Below are 26392 nucleotides of genomic sequence, written 5' to 3'. Positions count from 1 at the left end.
GTATAGATAATCTCATCTCTCCTGCATGCCCCCAATCCTCTGAAAGATCATCCCTAGATCTCCAATCCAGTTAGGACCCCATTGTTACATCCTGGCATCCCATGCATTTTGGAATCCATGCCCACTTGGTAATTATACAAGGCATGCTGGCTGGTACATAACAGCTTATACTATCCACTCTGATTCCCAGTGTATCCCTTGGCCTGACTATCTCCTAATTGTCCTAAAGCAGCCCAGCATCATCAACCCTAGCATGGTTTTCCCAAAATTCCAGGCTGAGCTCAAGAGTCTCTTTCCCTATTCCCTTTTCTAGGAGCCTGGGAATACCTTGTGCATATCTCAATTATTGCATTTGGCATATCCCTTTGAACTTATCTATTTGAGTCATTCTTGAACTATGAGCCTCTTCAGTAAGTAACTGTGTATTCATATTTTCAGGAAGCACCTGGCACAATGGATAAGAAATGTATGTGGCCTCAATTTCTGTTCATGGGGCAGGCAGTCCTTAGTTTCATGTCATATTTTGTTGGTGGTTTCTTTCTCTAGTCCAGGCATGTTGCTAGTCACAGGGTGAATCAGGAAGAATCTCACATCATCAGACGCCTCCAGAAAAGCTCCAGGTTAGGCCTTCAGTCACAGATGCCATCTTGGTGTCTGGCATTCAACATATGGTTTGCCACTTCTACTAAATAAATCATCCTGCCCAACAAAGAGGACAGGCATATCACACCCTCCAAAATGGAGGCCCACCCGGAGGGCTGACATCAGATAAGGATCAGGTAGAGGGGGAACACACTCCAGCACTATATTACAACATAGTCCCTGAGGTGTAAAGCTGGGAAAAGATTGCCTCAATCAAGTCAGCAATCCCAGAGACTGATGCATCTGTGTTAATGATGAGTAGATAGTGTTAGCAGCTCCAAGATAGGGGTTATACAGTATCACAGAAATTCTAAGCAGATAAAGAAAAAAGTTGAAATAGAGTTGGATATGGTATAGAGTTCCCTTTTCATTAATGTTCCCTTTTCCACTTGTTTCCAGAATGCAGTCACAAAAAAACTAATAGCGATATCACTTATTGATTATGAGCCATACCCATTTACCTATATTACCTTTAATCTTTATAACACTCTGCAAGGCAAGCCTTACTATTTTCCCTATTTTGCAGAAAAGAAAATGAGCTAAGATAGTCCTGTAACTTGCTCAGGGTGGCCCAGTAAAATACCCCCAGAGCCAGTTATGAGCCCCACTCCAAATCTCATCCTCTTTCTGCTTTAGCATGCTGCACATTCATGAAGCCTAGATGCTTGCAACAACTATCTGCAGAGCTGAAGGGACTGGGGCCATATTTTTTTCTCAAAGCAAAAAGGGGCATGATCTCAGTTTATTTAAAAATTTTTAATGTTTATTTATTTTTGAGAGATAGAGTGTGAGCAGGGGAGGGGCAAAGAGAAAGGGAGACAGAATCTGAAACAGGGTCCAGGATCTGAGCTGACAGCACAGAGCCCAACTCAGGGCTCGAACATATGGACTGAGGAATCATGACCTGAGCCAAAGTCAGATGCTTAACCAACTGAGCCACCCAAGTGCCCCAATGTTAGTTTCTTTTAAAGTTAAGTGTGAAAGTGTGGCTAGGGATCCATCCCTAATCATATTCAGACAAGGGACAAATTGGCCATAATAACTCAAAATCAACACAGAAATAGCAAGCAAATCAAATGACATCCCAAACTGGTCACAAGAAGAGGAAGACTTGAGGAAAGGGAAATAAAATGTAAATATTCACATTATGAATATTCTTGTGGTGAAAAGAGAGCACTTCCAGTTAACATATTTTAGAAGGAAAACGATATATACTGGGCTAAGGGTCACGTGAGAAATGATGATGAAATGTGGTAAAATCAAGAAAAGGCAAAGAAAAATATTGATTGACAAAATTCTGAAACAGCCTCAATCAGCCCAAATAAGTAGTTACCATAACCTAAACTTTCCACTTTTATGTCAACAGATTACCTTTAATAACTACAATTGTCTTACTGAATCCCCTCCCTCTAATCTTGAGGCTTTGAGTCCACAAAGAAGTCTAAGACTTTATGACTCTTTACAAAATTGTATTGAAGTATAACTCCTTTTGGTCTGCCTTCTTTGACTCAGCTTGATTATTTTGAGATTCATCCGTGTTGTTTATATCGATAGTTCATTCCCTTTTATTGCTCAGTAGCATTCTATCATATGGATATACAATATTTTTAATCTATTCTACCTGTTGGAAAATATTTGGGTAGTTTCCCACTTTGGGTTATTATGAATAAAGCTGTGATGAATATACGTGTATGTTTGCAAGGACACGTATTTCTTTTCCTCTTGACTAAATATCTAGGAATAAAATGCCTGGATCATTGCAGCGGTATAACTTACTTTTTAAAACCTTACAAACTGTTTCTCTAACTCGTAGTACCATTTTGCATTCCTGCCAGTACTACATGAGAATTCCAGTTCCTCCACATCCTCATCAACACTTGATATGATTGAACTTTTTAAAATTTTAGCCATTCTTGGGGTACCTGAGTGGCTCAGTCAGTTGAGTGTCCAACTTCAGCTCAGGTCATGCTCTCGTGGTCTGAGAGTTCAAGCCCTGCATCGGGCTCTGTGCTGACAACTCAGAGCCTGGAGCCTGCCTCTGATTCTGTGTCTCCTTGTCTCGCTCTCTGCCCCTCCCCCACTCATACTCTGTCTCGTTCTCTCTCTTAAAAATAAACATTTAAAATATTTTTAAAAAATAAAATAAAATAAAATTTTAGCCATTCTTGAGCACTGGGTGTTATATGGAAACCAACTTGACAATAAACTATGAAAGAAAAATAAAATAATAAAATAAAATAAAATAAAATTTTAAGCCATTCTAGTAAGTACATAGTTTTATTTTGAATTTCCCTAAGAAGTAATGATATCGAGCACCTTTTCATGTGCTTATTTGACCATCTATATATGTTCTTTAGTGAAGGATCTATCCAAATCTCTAATTCATTATTTTAATTGCTTTATTTGTTCTGCTATTTTGAGTTTTAAGAGTTCTTTAGATATTTTAGATATCCTTCATCCTTTATCAAATGTGTACTTTGCAAATATTTTCTCTCAGGCCTTGTGGTTTATCTTTTCATTCTCTTAACTGTATCTTTGAAGAACAAAAACTTTTATTTTGATGATGTCCAATTTTTTTTCTTTTGGCATCATATTTAGGAAATAATTTACTTGTGAAATTATTTTTACCTTTATGTTGAAAGGAAATTTCTTGTAGGCAGCATACAGTTAATTCTTGTGTTTTTAAAAAAGTCTATCATATTCCTATCAATTGAGATATTTAAACTATATCCATTCAATTTGATTATTGTTATGATTTGGCTTAATCATGTTGTTATTTCTTTTGCATTTTTCTAACTAGTTCTTGTTCATTTGGATTTACTGAGTATGTTTTGTGGTTTCATTTTATCTCCTTTGTTGCCTTATTAGCCATAATTCTGTGTTGTGTTACTTTAGTGGTTACTTTAGGATTAATAGTATATGTAATTATCACAGCTTAACATCAAGTGGCTATACCACTTCATATATCATATAAGAATCTTACCTCCTATTTTTTCACTTCTAGCTTTTATGCTATTGTTTTCATACATTTTATTTATGCATATTCTAAAAAACTCCAATATACATTATTGTTTTTTTGTTTAAATTCAATTTCTATTAAAGTTATTTAAATAATAAAAAGATCTTATATATTTACCCATGCAGTTATAATTTCTGGTGCTCTTCATTCCTTTTTTATAGACTCATATTTCCATCTGTGGTAAAATTCTTCAGCTGAGGGCTACATTCAACATTTCTTATATTACAGTTATGCTAGCAATGCATTCTTTAAAATATTGTATGTCTAAAAAATTATTTATTTTGCCTTTGATTGTGAAAGATATCTTCAGAGGATGTAAATCCTAGATTGATAGTTGTTTTTTTTTCTTTCAGTGGCTTTAATAATGTTGATCCACTATTCTCACTTGCATTATTTCTAACAAAAAGTCTACTGATATCATTATGCTGTACATTTTTATCCTCTGACTTCTTTTAATATTTTTTATTACTGATTTTGATCAATTTGATTATGGTGTGGTTGTCTCCATGCTTCTTTTATTTGAGGTTTGTTGAATTTCTTGAATATTTATGATTATAGTTTTCCACAATTTTCCTTGGAAAATCTGTGGTCACTCTATCTTTATTTTATTTTTTGCCTTCGCTTACCTTTTTGCCCTCTACAATATTCTTAACAGTTGTTTATTTATTTTGAGAGAGAGAGAGAGAGAGAGAGAGAGAGAGAGAGAATCCCAAGCAGGCTCCGCACTGTCAGCACAGAGCCTGATGCAGGACTCAAACTCATGAACCCTGAAGTCATGACCTGAGCTGAAATCAAGAGTTGGACACTTCCCCTCTCCAATACTCTTTATAACACTTCTGGTCCTTTTTCTTTTCAGTATTTAACTTTAGATATTTTCTATCATAGCGGCTTCAAGTGCGCTAACCTTTTCTTCTGCACTTTCTAATTTGTCATTCATCCCATCCAGTGCATTTCTCATTTCAGATATTGGGCCTTTTAAAAAAATATCTTTCATGTTTCTACTAAATTGTTTGAACATATAGAATACAATTGTAATCACTATTTTTTAATTAAGTTTTTTTATTTTTATACTCTTCTAAATTTATGTGCTATTATTGGGGCACCTGGGTGGCTCAGTCAGTTGAGCATCTGACTTTGGCTCAGGTCATGATTCACAGTTCATGAGTTGGAGCTCCACATCGGGTGCTGACAGCTCAGGGCCTAGAGCCTGCTTCCAATTCTGTGTCTCCCTCTCTCTCTGCCCCTCCCCAACTCACAGTCTGTCTCTCTCAAAAATAAATAAACATTAAAATTTAAAAAATAAATTTTATGTGCTATTATAAAAAATAATGTGAAAACAGCCTGTACTGTCTCCAACTTCTATCATGGTTATATTTGGTAAAATTATGTTACTACTTCATACCAAAGTATTGACATTTATATGGTCAAGATACTTTAGTGTCTTTACTTAACTTCCAGTATACTCCAGTATACTTTACCTTCATCACACAAGGGTGCCTCATATCAAGGCCTTTGATAGTTTTCCACTCCTTAATCCCTCCACCCCCATCTGTGAGCCCTGGCAATCATTCCATCTATTTTCCACACTTGTAATTGTGTCATACACAGAACACTACATAAACATTTTTATGGTTATAATCTTTGAGATAATTTCTTTCACGCAGAATAATTCCCATGATGTCCATCCAAGTAGTACACATATCAGTTGCTTCCTCCTTCTTATTGCTAAATAGCATTCCAAAGTATGGATATTGCAGAGTTTATTTAACCATACACTCATTGAAATACATTTAGGGTAGGATTTTTTGTTCTGTTTTGTGTTTTATGTTTGTTTGTTTGTTTGTTTTTAGCTATTATGAGTAAAGATGCTATGAATGCTTCTGATTCTTCTGGGATAAACACCAAAAAAATGCAGTTGCTGGGTCATGTTGGAACGTGTATGTTCATGGTTTTTATTATAAAAAACTTTCAAAATTATGTTATGGAGTGGTTCTATCATTTTACATTACCACCAGCAATGCATGAGTGATTCAGTTTCTCTTTATCTTCATTAACATTTGATGTTATAACTATTTTTCATTTTAGTCATTCTGATAAGTACTGTAGTGATATCTAATTTTGGTTTTAATTTGCCTTTTCCTAATGGTTAACAATGTTGAACATCTTTTCATGTGCTTATTTGCAACCTATATATAGCCTTTAGTAAAATGCCTGTTCATTTCTTTTGCCCATTTTCTAATGGGATTATTATTATTATTATTTATTATACATACACACAAGCACAGACACACATACAAACCCTTTATTAGATATTTGGAGTCCAAATATGTTTCTCTAGATCTGTAACTTGTATTTTATTCCTCTTTCACGAGGTCTTTCAAAGTTCAGACATTCTGAACTTTGATTAGGTCCAATTTATCTTTTTTTTTTTTTTCCTTTTATAGATTGTGCTTTGGTTTCCAGTAGAAAAACTTTTTGTCTAGCTCTTTATTTGATGGCTTTCTCCTATCTTTTTTTTCTAAAAGCTTAAAGTTTCATATTTAACTCTGTGAATGTGAAATGTGAAATAATATTTGCATACGGTATAATATTAAAGTAAAGGTTATTGTTTTTTGTTTGGTTGGTTTTGCTTTTAGTTTATGGATGTTCAATTGCCCCAACACCATTGAATTCTTTTATACCTTTATGAAGAAAGCTTGGCACATATATGTGAGTTTATTTCTGTATTCTGTATTCTGTTCCATTTATCTCTGTGTAAATTCCATTGCCAATACCACACATTCATGATTACTATGGCTGCGTAATAGGCCTAAATATTGGGGAAAGTCATTCTACATTATTTTCTTTTTAAAAATAGTTTTACTTATTCTAGTACTTATTATCTTTACATATATATTTTAGAATAGGTTTATCTATTTCCACAAAATACATTGTTGTGATTTTGATAGAAATTCATTAAACCTATAGAAAAGTTTGAACCACATTTTCATCCTCACTATGTTGTTATCCCATTCACTAAGACAGTATTTCTTTCCATGGATCTGGGTCTTCTTTGATTTCTTTTATCAGCATTTTGAAATTTTTAGCATACACACGTATGTGTTCTGTTAACCATAATACATGTTCTGTTAAGTTATGCATAAGTATTTCACTTTTTGGGGAGTGATGAAACCCAAATAGCATTCTGATTTTATTTTTTAATATACAGAAATGAGATCGATTCTAGATGTTGTAGCCTGTGACTTGCCAAGCTCACTTATTTGTTCTTGTAGGATTTTTATAGATTCCTTGGGAATTTCTATGTCAACAGTCATGTCATTTTAAAATAGGGACAGTTTTATTTTTTTCATTCCAGTCTGTAGAAGTTTTCTTTCCTTTCGTTGTCTTACTGCAGTGGTTAGAACTTTCAGTAGTATGTTGTAAAGAGTAGTGGAAATAGATATCATTGACTTGTTCCCAATCTTAACAGAAAAGCATTCAGTCTTTTACCATAAACATTAAATTATGATTCTGACATGGGGCGCCTGGGTGGCTTAGTCGGTTAAGCGTCCGACTTTCGCTTAGGTCATGATCTCGCGGTTCGTGTGTTCGAGCCCCGCGTCGGGCTCTGTGCTGACTGCCAGCTCAGAGCCTGGAGCCTGTTTCAGTCTGTGACTCCCTCTCTCTCTGACCCTCCCCTGCTCATGCTGTCTCTCTCTCTCTCTCCTAGAAATAAATAAAACATAAAAAAAAAAAATTATGATTCTGACATTAAAAGGATGCTAGTTGTAGATACTTTATAGATATGTTTATCAGCTGAAGAACGTTCCCCTCAATTTCTAGTTCGCTGATTCTATCATGAATAAATGTTGAATTTTTGTCAAATTATTTTTTAATTCAAATAATATGAAGTTATGATTTTTCCTGTATACCTTGTTGATATGGCAAATCACATTTATTTCAAATGTTGAACCTGGCCTCAAATGCCAGTAATAAACCCCATTTTATCATGGTGTATAATTCATTTTATATTGCTGGATTCAGTTTTCTAATGTTTTCTTGAGATTTTACATGTAATTTCTTTAGAGATATTGGTCCCTAAATTATTTCTCCTCCTTTCCTCCTCCACTTTTTTCCTCCTCCTTTCCCCTTCATCCTCCCCGCTTCCTCCTGCTCCTCCTCCCTCTTCTTCTTCTCTCTCTCTCTCTGTCTGGTACTGTCTTTTATTATGTTATTTTAGTATCAAGGCAATAGTAAGTACTCTTATCACAAAATGAGTTGGGAATGTTAGATATGTTCTCCTCCTATTTTAAGAGATAGTGTAGAATTGGTGTCAAATATTCTTTTAAGTTTGGTAGAATTCACCAGTGAAAGTGTCTGGATCTGACAGTTTTAGTGGGGGTGGGGGTGCTCTTTACTACATATTTAATTTCATTAGTAGTTATAGGATTATCAGGTTTTTCACTTCAGTTCAGTTTCGGTAGTTTCTGGTTTTCAAGGAATGCAAAGTTACTAGTATTACTCTCTTATCATGGTTTTAATGGGAGCAATATCTATAGTGATATATCCTCTTTCATTTCTGATATTGATGGTATGTGCTTTTCTTCCTTCCAATCTTGGTCAGTCTTGTTACATATAGTTTATCACTTTAATTAATTTATTTTCAAAGAAACAGGTTTCAATTTCATTGATTTTTTCCTATTTATTTCCTGTTCTCTATTTCATTGATTATTGCTCTTATATTTAGTATCCCTTTCCTTCTGCTTGCCTGGAGTTTATTTTACCTTCTTTAGTTTCCTGAAGTAGGAACTTACATTATTGATTTGAGACCCTTCCTCTTTTGTGAGATAAGCATTAACTGCTGTAAATTTCATTGTTGGCACTGCTTTGGCTGCATTCCACTAATGATGATAGGTTGTATTTTATTTTTTCTTCAGTTCCATGCAGTTTTTATTTCCTTTGAGACTTCTTTTTTATAGAAATATGTAGTTAAATTTAAAATTTTTATGTTATTGTTTTCTACTTTTATTCTACTGTGGTTGGAAAATATACTACATATGATTTCAATTCTTATAACTTTGCTGAGGTTTGTTTTATGGCCTGAAATATGATCTATATTCTGAATGTTCCTTGGGTACTTGAAAAAGGTGTACTTTATTTGTGTTGGGTGGAATACTATATATATGCCAACAGCCATGATTGTGCTGTTCAATTCTTCTATTTTCTTGACAATTTTCTGCCTAGTAGTTTCGTCAAGTCGTGTGTTGAAGTCCTCAACTATAACTGTGGAATTGCCTATTTTTCCTTTAGGCTCTATAAATTTTTTGCATGTATTTTGAGGCACACACACTTAGAGTGTTCCATCTTCCTGGATTGATTATGTAATAGTCTTCTTTGTCCCTAAGAGTTTTTTTGCTCTAGATTATTCTTTACATTATATTCGTCTAGTCAAACCTGCTTTCTTCGTTTATTGATGTTTGCATGGTGTATCTTTTTCATTCCTTTTACCTTCAATCTATCTATATTACTGTATTTGAAATGAGTTACCTCTATAGAGCATATTCTTAAATCATATATTTTTAGAATACATTCTGCCAATTCTTATCTTATAATTGGTTAATTCAGATGACTTACATTTAAAGTAAGTATTGATATGTTAGACTGTATGCCTGCCACTTTATTATTTGTTCTCTTTTTGTTTCCCGTTTTCTCTCTCTCTTTTAACTTTCCTGAGTTGAGTATTTTTAAGATTCCATATTGATTTATTTGCAACATTTTGGAGAGTATCACTTCACATTATTGTTAGTAGTTGTTCTAAATATTATAATATACATATCTAACTATCATAGTCTATTGCTATCAAGATTTTACCACTTCAGGTGGAGCACAGAAACCTTACTTTCATTTAGGTGACTTTATTGTCCTGCTTTTAAAATATAATTGTCCTAAGTACTTCCTATATATACACTGAGCACCATATCAAATGATATTACAATTTTGTAATTGTAATTTTGTTCAGCCATCTAATATGATTTAAGATGGTTATGACAAGTGGGATGGTTTATGTTCTTTTCCTTCAGAATTTCTAGGATTTCTGTTATCATTTCCTTTTTATTTGGAAAATTTTCCTTTAATCATTCTCAAAGTGTAGACTTCCTAGTAACAAATTCTCTTAGTTTTTCTTTGTCTGAGAATGTACTTATTTCTCCTTCCTTATTAAGGGATATTTTTCACAATATAAAATTCGCAGTTGACAATTGTTTCCATTCAGTATCTGAAAACTATTGTACCACTTCCTACTGGTGTAGACGGTTTCATATAAGAAATTTGCTGTCATTCAAACTGATGTTCCTCTATAATTTCTGTCTGCTTCAAGACTGACTCTTATCTCTAGTTTTCAGAAGTTTAATTATGATGGGTCATGGCATGGATTTCTTTGGGATTATTCCACTTGGGGTTGTTTTGAATCTGTACATTTATACCTTTTGTCAAGTTTGAGGATTTTTAGCCATTATGCCTTCAAATACATTTCAGCTCCATTTGCCCTCTCTTCTCCTCTTTGGGGACTCCAATAATGTAAATGTTAGCTCTTTTGGGGCACCTACGTGACTCGGTTAAGCGTCTGACTCTTGATTTCGGGTCAGGTCATGTAATCATAGTCATGGAATCGAGCCCCACAATGGACTCTGTGAGGACAGTGTGGAGCCTGCTTGGGATTCTCTTTTTCTCCCTCACTCTCTGTCCCTCCCCTCCTTGTCTTCCTCCTTCCTTCTCTACCTCAACATAAATAAATAAACTTAAAAAATGTTAGCTCTTTTGTTATGTTCCCACAGATCCCTGAGTTGTTTTTTATTATTATTTTTTCAGTACAGTTTCTCTTTGTTGCTCAAACGGGGTAAATTTTGTTAATTATCCTCAGATGCACTGATTTTATCTATGTCATTCCCACTCTACTATTAAGCCCATCCAGCAAGATTTTAAACTTTCAGTTATGTATTTATCAGTTCTATCACTTCAGTATTTAATAATTTGTTTCTTTGGTTCGAGTTTCTATTTTCTCATTTGTTTTAAGAATGTCTATCATTGCTCACTGAAGCACTCTATGATCTCTGCTTTAAAATCCTTGTCAGACAACTGTACCATCTGATTCATCTAAGTTTCGGCTTTTCTTTTTTTATTAATTATTTTTAAATTTCCAGTTTACATGTCCAGTTTACATCCTGTAAAAATATGCTGGTGGAATTTTGATAGGGATTACATTAAATGTGTAGATTGGGTAGTATAGAAATTTTAAGAATATTTGTTCTTCCAAACCAAGAACGTAGAATTTTTAAAAATGTTTCATTTACTTCCGAGAGAGAGAGAAAGAGAGAGAGCAGTGGAGGGTCAGAGAGGGAGGGAGACACAGAATCTGAAGCAGGGTCCAGGCTCTGAGCTGTCAGCACAGAGCCCAACGCGGGGCTCGAACCCATGAACCGTGAGATCATGACCTGAGCTGAAGTCGGACGCTTAGCTGACTGAGCCACCCAGGCGCTCCAAGAATGTAGAATTTTAAAATTTCTTTCTGTCATCTTTAATTTCTTTCTTCCGTGTTTTATGCTTTTCAGAATACAGGTCTTTCACCTCCTTGTTTAAATATATTCCTAGGTATCTTATGTTTTTGGTGCAGTTGTATATGGGATTGATTTCTTGATTTCTCTTTCTGCTGCTTCATTATTGATGTATAGAAATGGAATAGATTTATGTACATTGATTTTTGCATACTGTGACTTTAATGAATTCATGTAAAGTTCTAGCAAAATTTTGGTGGAGTGTTTTGGGTTTTCTGTATAGAATATCATGTCCAAAGGTAGTGAAAGTTTGACTTCTTCCTTGATAATTTGGATGCCTTTTATTTCTTTTTATTTTGTGATTATTATGGCTAGGACTTCCAGTACTATGTAAATGTCAGAGTAGACATCCCTGTCAAGTTCTTCACTTTAGAGGAAAAGCTCTCAGTTTTCCTCCATTGAGGATATTAGCTGTGGATTTTTCATATATGACCTTTATTGTATTGAGAGAGCTTCCCTCTAACCCTACTTTGTTGAGGGATATTTTTTTCATGAATGGACATTGTACATTGTTAAACGCTTTTCCTGCATCCATTGGGAGGATCATATGGTTCTAATGCTTTCTTTTATTAATATGGTGTATCACATGGATTGATTTGTGAATGTTGTACCAATATTGCAGCCCTGGCATAAATTTGACTTGATTGTAGTTAATGATTCTTTTGATGTGCTATTGGATTTGATTTGCTAGTATTTCGTTGAAAAATGTTGCATCCATATTCATTAGGAATATTGGTCTATAGTTCTCTTTTTTAGTGGAGTCTTTGTCAGGGTAATGATGGACTCATAGAATTAGTGGACATTTTCCTTACATTTCTATTTTTTGAAATAGTTTGAGAAGAATAGGTATTAACTTGTCTTTTTTTTTCCTATTGTGATGATGGGTTTATTTCTTTTCTTTTCTTTTTTTTTTTTTGGAAAAAAAAAAAAGACACATGTTATGTGTCTGTTGGCCATTTGGATGTCCTCTTTGGAGAAGTGTCTGTTCATGTCTTCTGCCCATTTCTTCACTGGGTTCTTTGTTTTTCAGGAGTGGAGTTTGGGAAGTTCCTTAGAGATTTTGGATATTAACCCTTTATCTGATATGTCATTTGCAACTATCTTTTCCCATTTCGTTGGTTGCCTATTAGTTTAGTGGATTGTTTTCTTTGCCGTGCAGAAGCTTTTAATCTTGATGAGGTCCCAACAGTTTATTTTTGCTCTTGATTCCCTTGCTTTTGGTGATGTGTCAAGTAAGAAGTTGCTTTGGTGGAGGTCAAGGAGGTTATTTCCTGCTTTCTCCTCTAGGGTTTTGATAGTTTCCTGTCTCACGTTCAGGTCCTTTATCCATTTTGAGTTTATTTTTGTGTATGGTGTGAGAAAATGATCTAGTTTCATTCTTCTGCATGTTGCTGTCCAGTTCTCCCAACACCATCTGTTAAAGAGGCTGTCTTTTTTCCATTGGATATTCTTTCTTGCTTTGTCAAAGATTAGTTGGCTGTATAACTCTGGGACCAGCTCTGAGTTCTCGTTTTTAGTGAGGTCTTTGGTTTTGGAATAAAGGTAATGCTGGCTTCATAGAAAGAGTTTGGAAGTTTTTTCTTCCATTTCTATTTTTTGGAGCAGCTTCAAAAGAATAGGTGTTAACTCTTCTTAAATGTTTGGTAGAAAGGGATACAGGAGTGCTGATGCATAGGAGCACATGTGCCCCAATGTTCATAGCAGCACTCTCAACAATAGCCAAAACATGGAAAGAGCCTAAGTGTCCATCAACGGATGAATGGACCAAGAAGATGTGGTTTATCTATACGATGGAATACTACATGGCAATGAGAAACAATGAAATCTGGCCATGTGTGGATGGACCTTGAGGGTGCTATGCTGAGCGAAATAAGTCAGGCAGAGAAGGACAGATACCATATGTTTGCACGTATAGGAGGATTAGGAGGAACTTAACGGAGGACCATGGGGGAGAAGAAGGGAGGAAATAGTGGGAAAAGGGAGAGGCAAACCATGAGAGACTCTTGAATGATGAGAACAAACTGAGGACTGATGGGTGTGGGGGGTGAGGGAGGAGATGTGCATGGAGGGGGACACTTGTGGGGATGAGCACTGGGTGTTATATGGAAACCAACTTGACAATAAACTATTAAAAAAAAAAAAAGTTTGGTAGAATTCCCCTGGAAATCCATCCAGCCCTGGACTCTTGCATTTTGGGAGATTTTTGTTTACTAATCCGATTTATTTACTGACCATGGGTCTGTTCAAATTTTCTATTTCTTCCTGTTTCTGTTTTGGTGCTTTATATGTTCCTAGGAATTTGCCCATTTCTTCCAGATTGTCCATTTTATTGGCGTATAAATACTAAGAATATTCTCTTATTATTGTTTGTATTTCTGCAGCATTGGGTGTGATCTCTCTTCTTTCATTCTTGATTTTATTTATTTGGGTCCTCTCTTTTTTCTTTTTGATCAAACTGGCTAGTGGCTTATCAATTTTTTTTTTATTCTTTCAAAGAACCAGCTTCTGGTTTCATTGATCGGTTCTACTGTTCTTTTGGTTACAATGGCATTGATTTTTGCTTTAATCTTTATTATTTCCTGGTTTTGGGTTTTATTTGTGGTTCTTTGTCCAGCTCTTTGAGATGTAGTGTTAGGTTGTTTATCTGAGACCTTTCTTCTTTAGGAAGGCCTGGATTGCTGTATACTTCCCTCTTATGACTGCCTTTGCTGCATCCCAGAGGTTTTGGGTTGTGGTGTTATCATTTTCATTGGCTTCCATGTACTTTTAATTTCCTCCTTAATTTCTTGGTTAGCCCATTTGTTCTTTAGTAGGATGTTGTTTAGTCTCCAAGTATTTGTTATCTTTCCAAATTTTTTCTTGTGGTTGATTTAGAGTTTAATAGCACTGTGTGGTCTGAAAATATGCACGCTATCATCTGTATCTTTTTGTACTTGTTGAGTGCTGATTTGTGTCCCAATATATGGTCTATTCTGGAGAAGGTTCCATGTGCACTGGAGAAGAATGTATATTCTGCTGCTTTAGGATGAAATCTTCTGAATTTATCTGTTAAGTCCATCTGGCCCAGTGTGTCATTCAAAGCCATTGTTTCCTTATTGATTTTCTGTTTAGATGAGATGTCCATTGCTATAAGTGATGTGTTGAAGTTCCCTACTATTATGGTATTATTATCAATGAGTTCCTTTATGTTTGTGATTAATTGATTTATATATTTGGGTGTTTCACATTTGGAGCATAAATGTTTACAATTTTTATGTCTTCTTGGTGGATAGACCCCTTAATTATGATATAATGCCCTCTTCATCTCTTGGTACAGTTTTTATTTGAAAGTCTAGGTCATCTGATATAAATATGGCTATTCCAGCTTTCTTTTGGTGACCATTAGCATGATATATGGTTCTTCATTCTCTTACTTTCAATTTGAAGGTGTCTTTAGGTATAAAATGGGTAAACAACATATAGATGGAACTTGTTTTCTTATCTTTTCTGTTACCCTATATCTTTTGATTGGAGCATTTAGTCCATTGACATTTAGAGTGAGTACTGAAAGATATGAATTTATTGCCATTGTGTTGCCTGTAGAGTTGGAGGTCTGGTGGCGTTCTCTGTTCCTTTCTAGTCTTTGTTGCTTTTGGTCCTTTTTAATTAATTTTTTTCATCTTTTCTCCTCTTAGAGAGTCTCCCTTAAAATTTCTTGCAGGGCTGGTTTAGTGGTCATGAACTCCTTTAAGTTTTGTTTGTTTGGCAAACTTTTTATCTCTCCTTCTATTATGAATGACAGTCTTGCTAGATAAAGAATTCTTGGCTGCATATTTTTTCCCATTCAGCACATTGAATATATCCTGCCACTCCTTTCTGGCCTGCCAAGTTTCTGTGGATAGGTCTGCTGCAAACCTGATCTGTCTTCCCTTATATTTTAAGGACTTTTTTCCCTTGCTTCTTTCATGATTCTTCCCTTGCCTGAGTATTTTGTGAATTTGACTATGATATGTCTTGTTAATGATCAGTTTTTTTTGAATTTTGTGGGAGTCCTCTGTGCTTCATGGATTTTGATGTCTGTGTCTTTCCCCAGGTTAGGAAAGTTTTCTGCATTGATTTGCTCACATAACACATCTTCCCCCTTTTTTCCTCATCTTCTGGGACCCCTATGATTCTGATGTTCTTCCTTTTTAATGAGTCACTGATTTCTCTTATTCTTATATCATGCTCTTTTGCTTTACTCTCCCTCTTTTCTTCTGCTTCATTATTCTCTGAAAGTTTGTACTCTATATCACAGATCCGCTGCTCTGCCTCATCTTTCCTTGCTGCCTTGGAATCCATTCAAGATCGCAGCTCAGTTATAGTATTTTTTTTATTTTATACTTACTAGTTTTTACTTCTTTTGTCTCTATAGAGAGAGATTCTAATCTATTTTTGACCCCAGCTAGTATATTATCATCATGATTATAAATTCTGGTTCAGACATCTTGCTTGTGTCTGTGTTGTTTAAGTCCCTGGCTGTCTTTTCTTCCTGCTCTTTCTTTTTAGGTGAATTCCTTTGTTTTGTCATTTTGAAGGAAGAAAAGGAACTAAAGGATAAAAAAATCAAAATTAAATAATTGAAAACAACACCCACAGCCACACCCACACAAATCAAATAAATGATGCTAGGTCTTCAGCCTGTTTTTGCCCGGTTATTGAGAGGAGCTTGACTGATTAGAGAAAAAAGAGGACAAATTAAAATTTAAAACAACACACATACATAAAATCAAGTAAATGATGCTAGATCCTAGGTGTGTTTTGGTCTGGTTATTGAAAAGAGCTTGATTAATTAGAGACAACGTGGAAAAAAATAAAATTAAAGAATTAAAAACAACAACAACAACAACACACACACACAATCAACTAAGTGATGCTAGGTCTTAGGTGTGTTTTGTTCTGGTTATTGAAAGGAGCTTGACTGATTAGAGAAAAAAGGGGAAATGAAAAGAAAAAAAATAAAACGTTTGAAAATTTGAGAAAATAAATACGATGAAATAGAATAACTTGAAACGATGGAAGTAAAATAGAATTTGAAGAATTTACTATAAAGTAAAAATTTTAGTCAAAAAAGGAAATTTTTTAAATAAAAATTGAAAATAAGAATAAATTTTATCTTTCTGTACTGAAGTAAAAGAAAAGAAACAAAAAAGAAACAGAAAAAAAGAAAAATGAATAGATGGATTAGTGAGCAGACTGAAATACAATTGATATTACATTGTTTTACCCTACAAGTTAACCTATGAAATACTTTATAGTAAATGCTAAGAAGGCGGAGAGATTTGTGGTGTTCCCGAAGAGCAAGGTTGGAGCAAGGTTGGCCCAGTTTGCGAGGGGAGTTATTGTAACGGCTCCATTCTCCACTAAACGATGCTCCTTAGCTTACTGGAGTGGATTGTTGTGGCACCTGTAAGTGTGTATGGGTATGCACAGGTGGAATGAAAATGGCATCACCCAACTACCGGGTCTAGTATCGGAACTCTGTGCTCTCCCCAACCAGGTATTGCACACTCATCCTTTGTCTCTGGTCTTCATGCAGTCCACACTTTTACACTGTCTGTAACCACGCCATCAGGTTGTGTCACCTCCCTCATGAGTTTTATCTGAGATACGGCTGTGTTTCCTATCCCCTCACTTCTGAGACTGTGGGGAGGGTCTCACCGAGCAATGGCTGGGTGCCAGCCACACCCAGGAACATTCGCAGGACCCTGCTGCTGCTGACGTCCAGAGACTTGTGACTGGGTGCCAGCCCTCCCCAGAAAAAGTTCACACAATTGTGTAGCAGCAGCGTTTCTGTGGTTATGGAAAATCATGCATGGCCCGAGGACCTCCCAGAACCACTTTTCTGGGAATTCACCCTTCCCACCAGAGCACCACTAGTTATTTGAGCTGTGGAGTTTCAGACTCTGCACCCTCCCTATTTATAGAATCTTAATGGAATTTAAACCCTCTTCTTTCTCCTTTCTCCCTTTTTAGTTCAGTCCCTGCGGCTGTTTCCACTTTTCCACTTTCCCTCCAGCTGCTTTTGTGGGGGAGTGCTTTTATCATACTCTCACCCTTGTCTCCATCCTCTCTCTGCAAGCAAAGAGCTCCCTGCCCTCTGTTGATCCTCTCTGCATACCTGATGAGTTCCATGGCTCAGGTTGTGCAAATCAGTTTTCTAGGTGTGCAGGATGGTTTAGTGTTGATCTGGCTGTATTTCATGTACACACGACAGAAAGAAGACTTCCATGCTTTTCTGCCATCTTGGAGTCTCCTCTGGCTTTTCTCATTTAAGTTATGATTATCCTGGTTTTTGAAGTAATGAGGGATTTTTCTATTATATCCCAGATATTTGGGGTACTACGTTGGGAGACTCTGGATCCTATTTAATATATTTTTTAGTAGGTAGTTTCCATACACAGATATGGCTTAAGAGACAGGCAGGTATGAATGCACTCATCCGAGTGCATCAGAGTAAGATGTCACTCTCCTCCTTGGTCCCACTAAAACCTTTCTTGGGACAGGGGTGCATTGGAATCACGCCCTCTCATCACATCTGAGATGGAGTGTAAGATCAGAGTCCTGCTAAGAGCCAATGACACCAGGTTGGGGGAAGCAGAAGGCTAATCACTCTGCTTTACTGCTATAAGATGGGAGTGAAAGTTCATCTCACCAAGGTGTCCCATGGACCCAGTGGGGGTGGAGGATGGAAGAAAAGCAGATTGGCCATTAGGCTTTACTCCCAATATTTTATGTCTCATTGATGGCATCTAGGCAGCCCAGATTCCTCCTTCTATCTTTCAGAGGTTTCCTGCATGTGTTTGCTGTATTATGTTCAGGGATTTTCATTTGTGAGGGGGAGAATCTGGAAGGAACAGGACTCTTCCATCTTGGTCAAAACTAGAAGTCCTATAATAACTGTTTTAATGCACTTGTTTGCTAATTCTAACATCTGTTTCAATCCTGGATCAATTTCTATGGATCCATTTCTCTCATGATGGCTCCTATTTTCAGGATTTTGTGCATGTCTAGTAAATTCTGATTGGGTTCCAGACATTCCAAATTTGACCATGCTTGGAGCTAGGCAGTTTTGCTTTCCTATAAATATGCTTGAACTTTGTTTGGGGATGTTGTTTAGTTATTTGGAAACATTCTGATTCCTTTGGATCTCGCTTTTTAAGATTTATTTAGTGGGACCAGAGCTGGGCTTAGTCTGTGGTTAATTGTTCTCTATTGTCAAAGTAAAACTCTCATCTATTCAATGGTACCATTTGAATGTGCCATACGTCATGAGGTTTCCAATCTAACTAGTAGGAACAGTAAACTCTCAGCCCATTTTGGGGTAGAAGGAGCTAGAAACTAGGAGACTCCTTTTGCATTGTTCTTCCTTCACCCTCAGGCATTTTCCTCATAAGCATACATGGATATGAGCACTCATATGTTTGAGCAGGACTCTGCAGATCTTTAGGGACCTTTCTATGTAGCTTCCTCCTCTATGGTACCGTATCTCGTTAATTCTAGCCATCTTGGTCTCCCCAGACTCTCTACTCTGTCTCCTTTATTCAGGGTCACTAGCAGGCTCTGCCTGGGTTCCCCTCCCTGCATCATATCCTGGAAACTTTCAATGCAGTGAGCTGGGCCAATTATAGGGCTTACTCATTTGTTTCCCATCCCTCTGGGACCACAGTCATTAATTGTCTAAAGTCCACTGTCTTGAAAACAATCATCTCATGTATTTTATTTATTTATTTATCATTTATTAATTATTTATTGTGGTAGAAACACACAAAAAAAGACAAAAATGTTTGGTTGTTCCAAGTAGAATGGTAAACCTTATCCTTGTTACTCCATCTTGTCTATAACCAGAATCATTATCACTTCACTCTTTCTGTTTTTAGCAGACTGTTTTTTCTAAATACTTCTATATTTTTTATTCGGTCTGATTCTCATTATCAGCCTGCAAAGGTGATTAGGTAAGTGTTTTACAAAGGAATTTTGCACACCAAGTAACTGTTTTGCCTGTTTCTGAGCCCTAAGTGAATAGCCTTCACATTCCTAGACATCAGCTGCTGTCTCTGTACTGTTTGATCACTCTATATAAAATATAAGTAACTGAAGGTACAGGTTACACTTTTCCTTTATCCTTTGACAGGGTCTTAATATTTCTAAGTTTTCCACATGATGACTTACTCATTAGTTTATTCTACTAGGCACCTGTGATTACTTATGTGTTAGTTTTATCTTTCAAGTATATATTATAAATGAACAATAAAAATGAAATTTATACATTATAGTCCCATATTTCTAGGTATGGAAATTACCCTGTTTAAAGCAAACCAGAGAAGTAAGCATCACTAGAGAAAGAAGTCAAGAAAGCTATCTCATGTACCCCATTCTTACATACACTCCACATAGATAGTTTGATAATCCCATTTCTATAATTATCTATTCTACTTCTGTCAAACATAGTGTTTAATGTTCTGCTCAGTATCAATTATCAGAAATTACCTGCCCTACTTATTCAAGACATTTATTACATGCTAATTTATAGTAGACCTGAAATTTACACTATCCCTTAAATTTTGAGTTATATGATATTCATTCCAGGCCATTAATCTTTGAAAATCACTATTCAGTTTATTTGTATGTTGAGCAAACATAAACATTCTCAACTTTTTTTTTCTTTTTGAGACAATTGTTTTCAATCATTAAATATTCTATGTAAAAAATAAAAATGTAAAAATATTTGACTTACAATTCTTTCTTACATGATCTATCTAAAGAAGTGAATAGAAACAACCTATAGAACAATGTACCTGAATATAATTGCAATCACTCTCTACACATATGAATTAAGAAATATCTTTTTAGTTCTTTAATGTTCCTGTACAAACTTATGAAGGAATTCTCAATTAGAGATCTGTCCCACAGAAGATTTGAAGCTGATCTGCTTCCAGTCTTCCCAACATGGAGTTGCCAACATACAATTGGGTGATTTTTTTTTTCCTTTTGCTACACTAGAGAGAGTGGGAGTCAGAAATCCTGGTGCCTTCAGTATCTTGGTGATGGGACCACATCAGTGAAAATGTACCCTTCATGATTTCATTTAATATAGCCCTAGCCTGGAACACAAATTCCATTTGTTATAGAATCTCATCATCACTCTTTGTACAATTGACCCAGTGAACAACTAGATAGCAGGTGATTAATCAAACATAGAGAAGGACACACACAAGTGCTCTGAGGACCAGAGAAAGGTGTGAGCCTGAAGTGATCATGGAAGGACTTATGGCAACATCATGCTCAACCACTTAACCAGGCCCAGAAACTTAACCCAGGTTAGAAACTCAACTGGCAAAGCACATATATTTGTTTTCCTTATGAATATGTGGAAGTATGTAGGCGAGGCAAGAACTTGGAAATCTGTACCTCCCATTTGGCTTCACTCATCTGGGCTTCAGTGGCTCAGGAACCCTAAAGCTTCATGGGCAAGGGCTGTTGCTTGTTGAGCCTGAGCTTCTCCAGAAGCTGGTCTTGGACCCTGAATACCTGGCTCTGAGGCACTTTACTCCCTCTAGAACCTCTTAGGTGCTGCAGGCCATCCTTAATCACCCCATTCCCTTAGACAACCTCAGGCCTGCTCTGTATCCCACAGCCACCATCATAGGCTTGGACATGTCAGAGCAGGGGCATTCCTTTGGGCTTGACCTGGGTCAACCAGCCACAGCCCACTTTAATCCTTGTTTTGTGCACACACACAACAGTACACATCTTTCTCTGGTTTGGATATAGAACACTATTTAACTACTGTGAAAGGAGAATTATTTTAAGAGTTAGACACAAGCTCCTTCAAAGGAAATTTTAAAACCTGCCCCACAACTGGGCAGTAAGAACACCACTGGCAAACACTAGGCAGTTGCCATGATGTTGGTGACCAAATCCTGAGTTAGCAGGGCTGTCAGGATTAGAAGTGTACTGGGCCCCAGCATCCTTTCTTTGTCCATCCATCTTCTCAAGAGAATGGGGAAAGCATTCCACCAATGAGTAGTTCCCAGTGGCACACTTCTGTTTCTCCTATTTTCATCATGAAGGCACTAAGGCTTTTTGCCTATGGCACCATTACCTGTCTTTTGCCAAGTATAAAACTGTTCATTTATATAATTGTAGCAGTATCTTTTTATGAGAAAATGTACCATTTACTTTGTAGGTCTCTGTCAGTGTCTCATGCCAAGCTTTCTGGGTCACAGGAAACCATTACACCAAATCAGTCAGGACCCCAAATATCTCATCTGCCACACAAAACCTCAGAGGTGAAACATTTAGGAGAGGAGAAGATAATTGGAAATACAGTGCATTTTTATGACTATACAAATGAAAGATTATTTCATTTTTGTTGTACTAAGGAATAGGTTACCATTTTTCTGTATGAAAAAGTCATAATGCACAAAATATTTTTAAGAGACTTTCATATAATTTTTCATCAACTCAATATAAACTGAATTATTTTTGTGGATACTTAAAAATCTTCCATGAGTCAGTACATAAGGCAGTACTACAATGTTTCATAAGACTTCAAGATCATTGCTTTTCAGTCTAAAATAGATATTAGGATGTTGCTAAGAGGAAACTGAAAGGAGACTAAAGAATCTGCTGATGTATAAAAATGTTTAAAGTAAAGTGTCCTGCTATAGGACTAAATGAACAAGTCAAGCATTTACAATAGAGACACAATCTATCCAAACTCTTAAAAACAAAAAGAATCAAGAAAGAAGGTCACATCTGTTTCACCAGGCAATGATTGTTCCAAAGCACATTATCCTTATAAATAACAGTTCCAAATAGAATTCTTGTTGTTCTGTTTAGCAGTGGCACAATATTCAGGAGCTCTGTAGAATCACTTAGACTGTGTAAATGGCAGAGGATAGCTATGTTTGTTTTTTGAGTCTCTTTATGAAATCTAATAGCTACTTATTTGAGCAGAAATATATAGACCTTTACCTCCTTAGCTGTGTGTCCCTATCTCTCTTAAATACAAAAGCATTGCTTCATTTAAAATCATACTTACTATTTTGCTTTCCATCATAAATATCACATAGACATATACATAGACACATAGACTCTAGCATTTCCTAGGTTTCTACCACAGTCAATTACTTTTTAACTATATAACCTAGAATTATGGTGGATTCTTTTTATTTTTAATTTGAGTACAGTTTATGGTGGATTCTTGAAAGGATATTTAAGAACTAAAATATCTGGTTCTGGAGATAGTTTACTGTATTTTCTGGAACAATAGACATCCATCTATGAATAAAATAATCCTTGAAGACATGCTTTGAATAAGTATACATGTTTACTGACTACCCATCCGTGGGCTCGAGTTTATGGGGTGGCAGTCTTAAATATCTGAAACATTTAAAATAGACTAGGATCAGTGCTTGAATAGAGGTATCAACTCATTATTTTTAAAAATGAGTTTTAAAGGTCATGAAAAGAAAAAAAAATATGGGCATATTTAGTTCAAAATGCTCCAGAGAGAATAAAGAAATTAAGCTACACTTGTGGGCATTTATCCAAAGAAAACAAAAACACTAACCCAAAAAGATATATGCCATCCCATGTTCACTGCAGCATTATCACAATGGTCAAGACGTGGGAACAACCTAAGCTTCTGTCAATGGATGAATAGATAAAGATACAGCACACACACACACACACACACACACACACACACTGACACACACACACACAGAAGAATATTTTTCAGCCATAAAAAAGAATGAAACAACATGGATGGACTTTGAAGGCATTATGTTAAGTGAAATAAGTCAGACAGAAAGACAGATACAATACGATTTCACTTATATGTAGAATCTAAAACAAAACAAGTTCACAGATGCAAAGAACAGGTTGATGATTGCTAGAGCCAGGGAGTTTGGGGGGGTGAGTAAAATGTGTGAAGGTGTCAAAGGTGCAAACTTGCAGTTATAAAATAAATAAGGTATAGAGATGAAAAAAAAAAAAACCTAATGAGCTTTGAAAGATCAGGAAAGGATAAAAACAATGTGGGCATGGCCAGTTTAGGAAGCTCCACAGAGGAGGCAGAAATCAAACTGGATTTTGAAGTAAACACCAATTTACTGTCTCCATTATCAAGTTGCCCTTGTTTGGAAGGCACACATAATTATACAAAGCAGAAATGGAAAAGTGCTCCAAGAGAGAGGAACATGGGCTGAAGGATGACAGGAGCTAAGAAGAGGATGGATCTGGGGAGAGGTATCAGGGAGCCTTCTGACTGTGTGATTCAGGCTGAGCTATGAAGGACAGTGAGCATTTTGACAGAAAGCAGATGAAGACTGAAGGAGAAAAGTAAACAAAACACAGAAACTGAAAATATAGGAAATATTAGGTAACTCACAAGCTACCTTTCATATTTAGTATAAAAGTGAAGTGCAATTAAGAAGTAGGAATCTACCAAAAGGGAAGAAATAGAGACAGGAAAACCATTTCCCTCTGCTCTTGACTCTTTTCTTCTATGCCTGCCTTGCAGTTTGCACATCTCCTTTCTGCTAAATTCTTTCCCTCTGCTTTCAAATATACTCAAATCTTTCCATCCATAAATAAGGATCAACACTCTTCCCTCATCAGGTATCATTTGTGCAGCCACCAAATCTCTTGTTTCCCAATCTTTCCAGCCTTCAGATAGTGTGGCTGATATGGGACTGCAGTGATTTGCTGTGACCAGTGAACAAGAAGGGAAAGTCATGCATGTCCTGCCATGTTCCTGTGATGATAAAATGTCACTTAGTGATGTATTTGCAGAAGAGTGTGATCATCACATTTGGGGGGAAATGTCACTTTAATGAATATTATATTTTACATTGTATATGTAAAAGAAATACATATTTGTGTTTGGATCAGAACTGCCAGAAATAACTTTAAGCAGCTGCAGAGAGGATGGGAATTGCTTTTTCCACATCAGACTTATCAGAGTGTGTGTGAAATAGTATGCATATATATATTATATCTTGCATGTATATATTTACATATGTGTCTATATATACGCATATATAAATATATATACAACAAAGGAATGATGAAAAGGAAGGCATAACTTAATACTTTCATTAATTCTTTCATTTAAAGTCTTAGTGACTAATATAAGCCCTGCTTATGAAGATTTCTTTCCAGAACTTCAAAAAAAATTTTTTTATTTCTAGGAGAGAGAGAGAGAGAGCGAGCGTGAGCAGGGGAGGGTCAGAGAGAGAGGGAGATACAGGCTCTGAAACAGGCTCCAGGCTCTGAGCTGACAGTCAGCACAGAGCCCGACGCGGGGCTCAAACCCACGAACCGCGAGATCATGACCTAAGTGAAAGTCGGACTCTTAACCGACTAAGCCACCCAGGCGCCCCCAGAACTTCAAATTTTATGATTTCATGCAATTTTCTAAAAAATGTTTTATAACCACTTAATTAACATACGACTTGGGTTAAGGAACTGCATTTAAAAATGATAAACTCTGCAGTTAAACACCACAGTGTTGAAGAGGGACCTGATTCCCTGACTATGACGTCAAGAGGCACAGATGTCTAGTCCATAATGAGTGAACAGACAGAGCAGCATCAGACCCAAAGCACTGAGGACTTCACCCTGGCCCAACAGATTACTCAATGTTTACTGTAAATGTTTTGTAATGTTTTGTAGCTTCCTCCATATTGGATATTTTACATCCATGATAGTACTGCCACTCTTTGGAAGGTGCTTAGTCTGTACTGAATTATGGCTTTTTCATCAAGGCTATTTCAATATTTGGATATAGAAAGCATACATTACATAAATAATCGTCAACCTCTATCCTCAATAGTAGACTATATTCTCTGGCTCTGTATCATAAAATTATCTTTCCTTCTAGTTCAGTAGTTTGAGGTAAACAGCCTACTCAATGGGTCTCCTAAAATAATTTAGGATATTTTTCTGTGAATAAGGAGTTGACAAGGTTCCTGGTCTCAGGTGCTGTGACTGGTAGACTCCATGTCTGTGTAAAACCCAAGGTGTCCTTTTTCCATAATAAGTGTAATCTTTAAGCCATATTTTGACAGGGTACATGGAGGTCTCTAAGAATACCCCCTTTGGGACTAGACTGAGATCCTCAACTCTCCTCAAACCCTAGAGGCATCCAGAGCCTCCCTATCACCCCTGATACCATACTCCACAATGTTCAATCTCAAATGAGCCCCTCCTGGGTGTCATCCTCAGTTGGATAAAGCTTCTGGAGGACAATGACTATCAATCAATAGCCCCTCTAATCGCCTGCTTCCAGGCCAGGGTTGGCCTCAGTTTCCTGATGAATGAATATACAAATGAATACTGCCAGGGGGTTAACATGGAGCTACATCCGCACAATTTTGCAATGGAAGGGAAATCCTAGTGAACTGGCAATTGCAGGCACACTTAAAAGCTCCAGAGGGAAGCTCCTAATATGAATGGATTGGAAGGAAATGGACAACTAGAGATTGGCCCTGCATTAGTGAAGGAATCATAGAAAGGTGCTCTAGAGTATGGCAGCAACAGAAACAAGGATGGAGGGATGGTCCAGTTGAATAGTGTAAACTTTAAAGGAATAACCTCCTATGGAGCCTAAGTGTCAGGAAAAAGACAACAAAATGGCAAAAGGGGAAGTATTACTTACATCCAGGAGAACCAAACAAAAATGAGTTAAGAAGAAGGTATGAATGCAATTTTTAAAGAAAAATGATGTCACATAATGTACAGAAGACTCATCATAGTTCATTTAATTTGCTTCATTTAGCTTATTGATATGTCCCATTCACCAGTCATTACTGTAAGAGTTGCACAAATAGACCTCCTCTGGGGCATATAGACAATTAAAAACAAATAAACAACTATAAGATATGCCAGATACTTTAAAGAAGAATAATAGTTTGAAAGAATGGAGAGTAATGATATAGAAGAATGCTATATTTGATGGAGCAGACAGAAAAAACTCTGAAAAGGAAAAAGTTAAGCAGAAAATAGGGTGATGTGTTGATGCGTCTTCAGGTTGGTGCTAGAGGGAAATGTTCCAGAGTGGGAGAAGAGAACATGTAAATGTGCTGGGACAGCAGCATACTTAGGTACGTTA

Source organism: Hyaena hyaena, unplaced genomic scaffold (genome assembly GCF_003009895.1).
Source record: "Hyaena hyaena isolate Hyena2069 unplaced genomic scaffold, ASM300989v1 scaffold_1623, whole genome shotgun sequence".
Classification (NCBI taxonomy): Eukaryota; Metazoa; Chordata; class Mammalia; order Carnivora; family Hyaenidae; genus Hyaena; species Hyaena hyaena.
Note: the sequence above shows the minus strand (reverse complement) of the source record.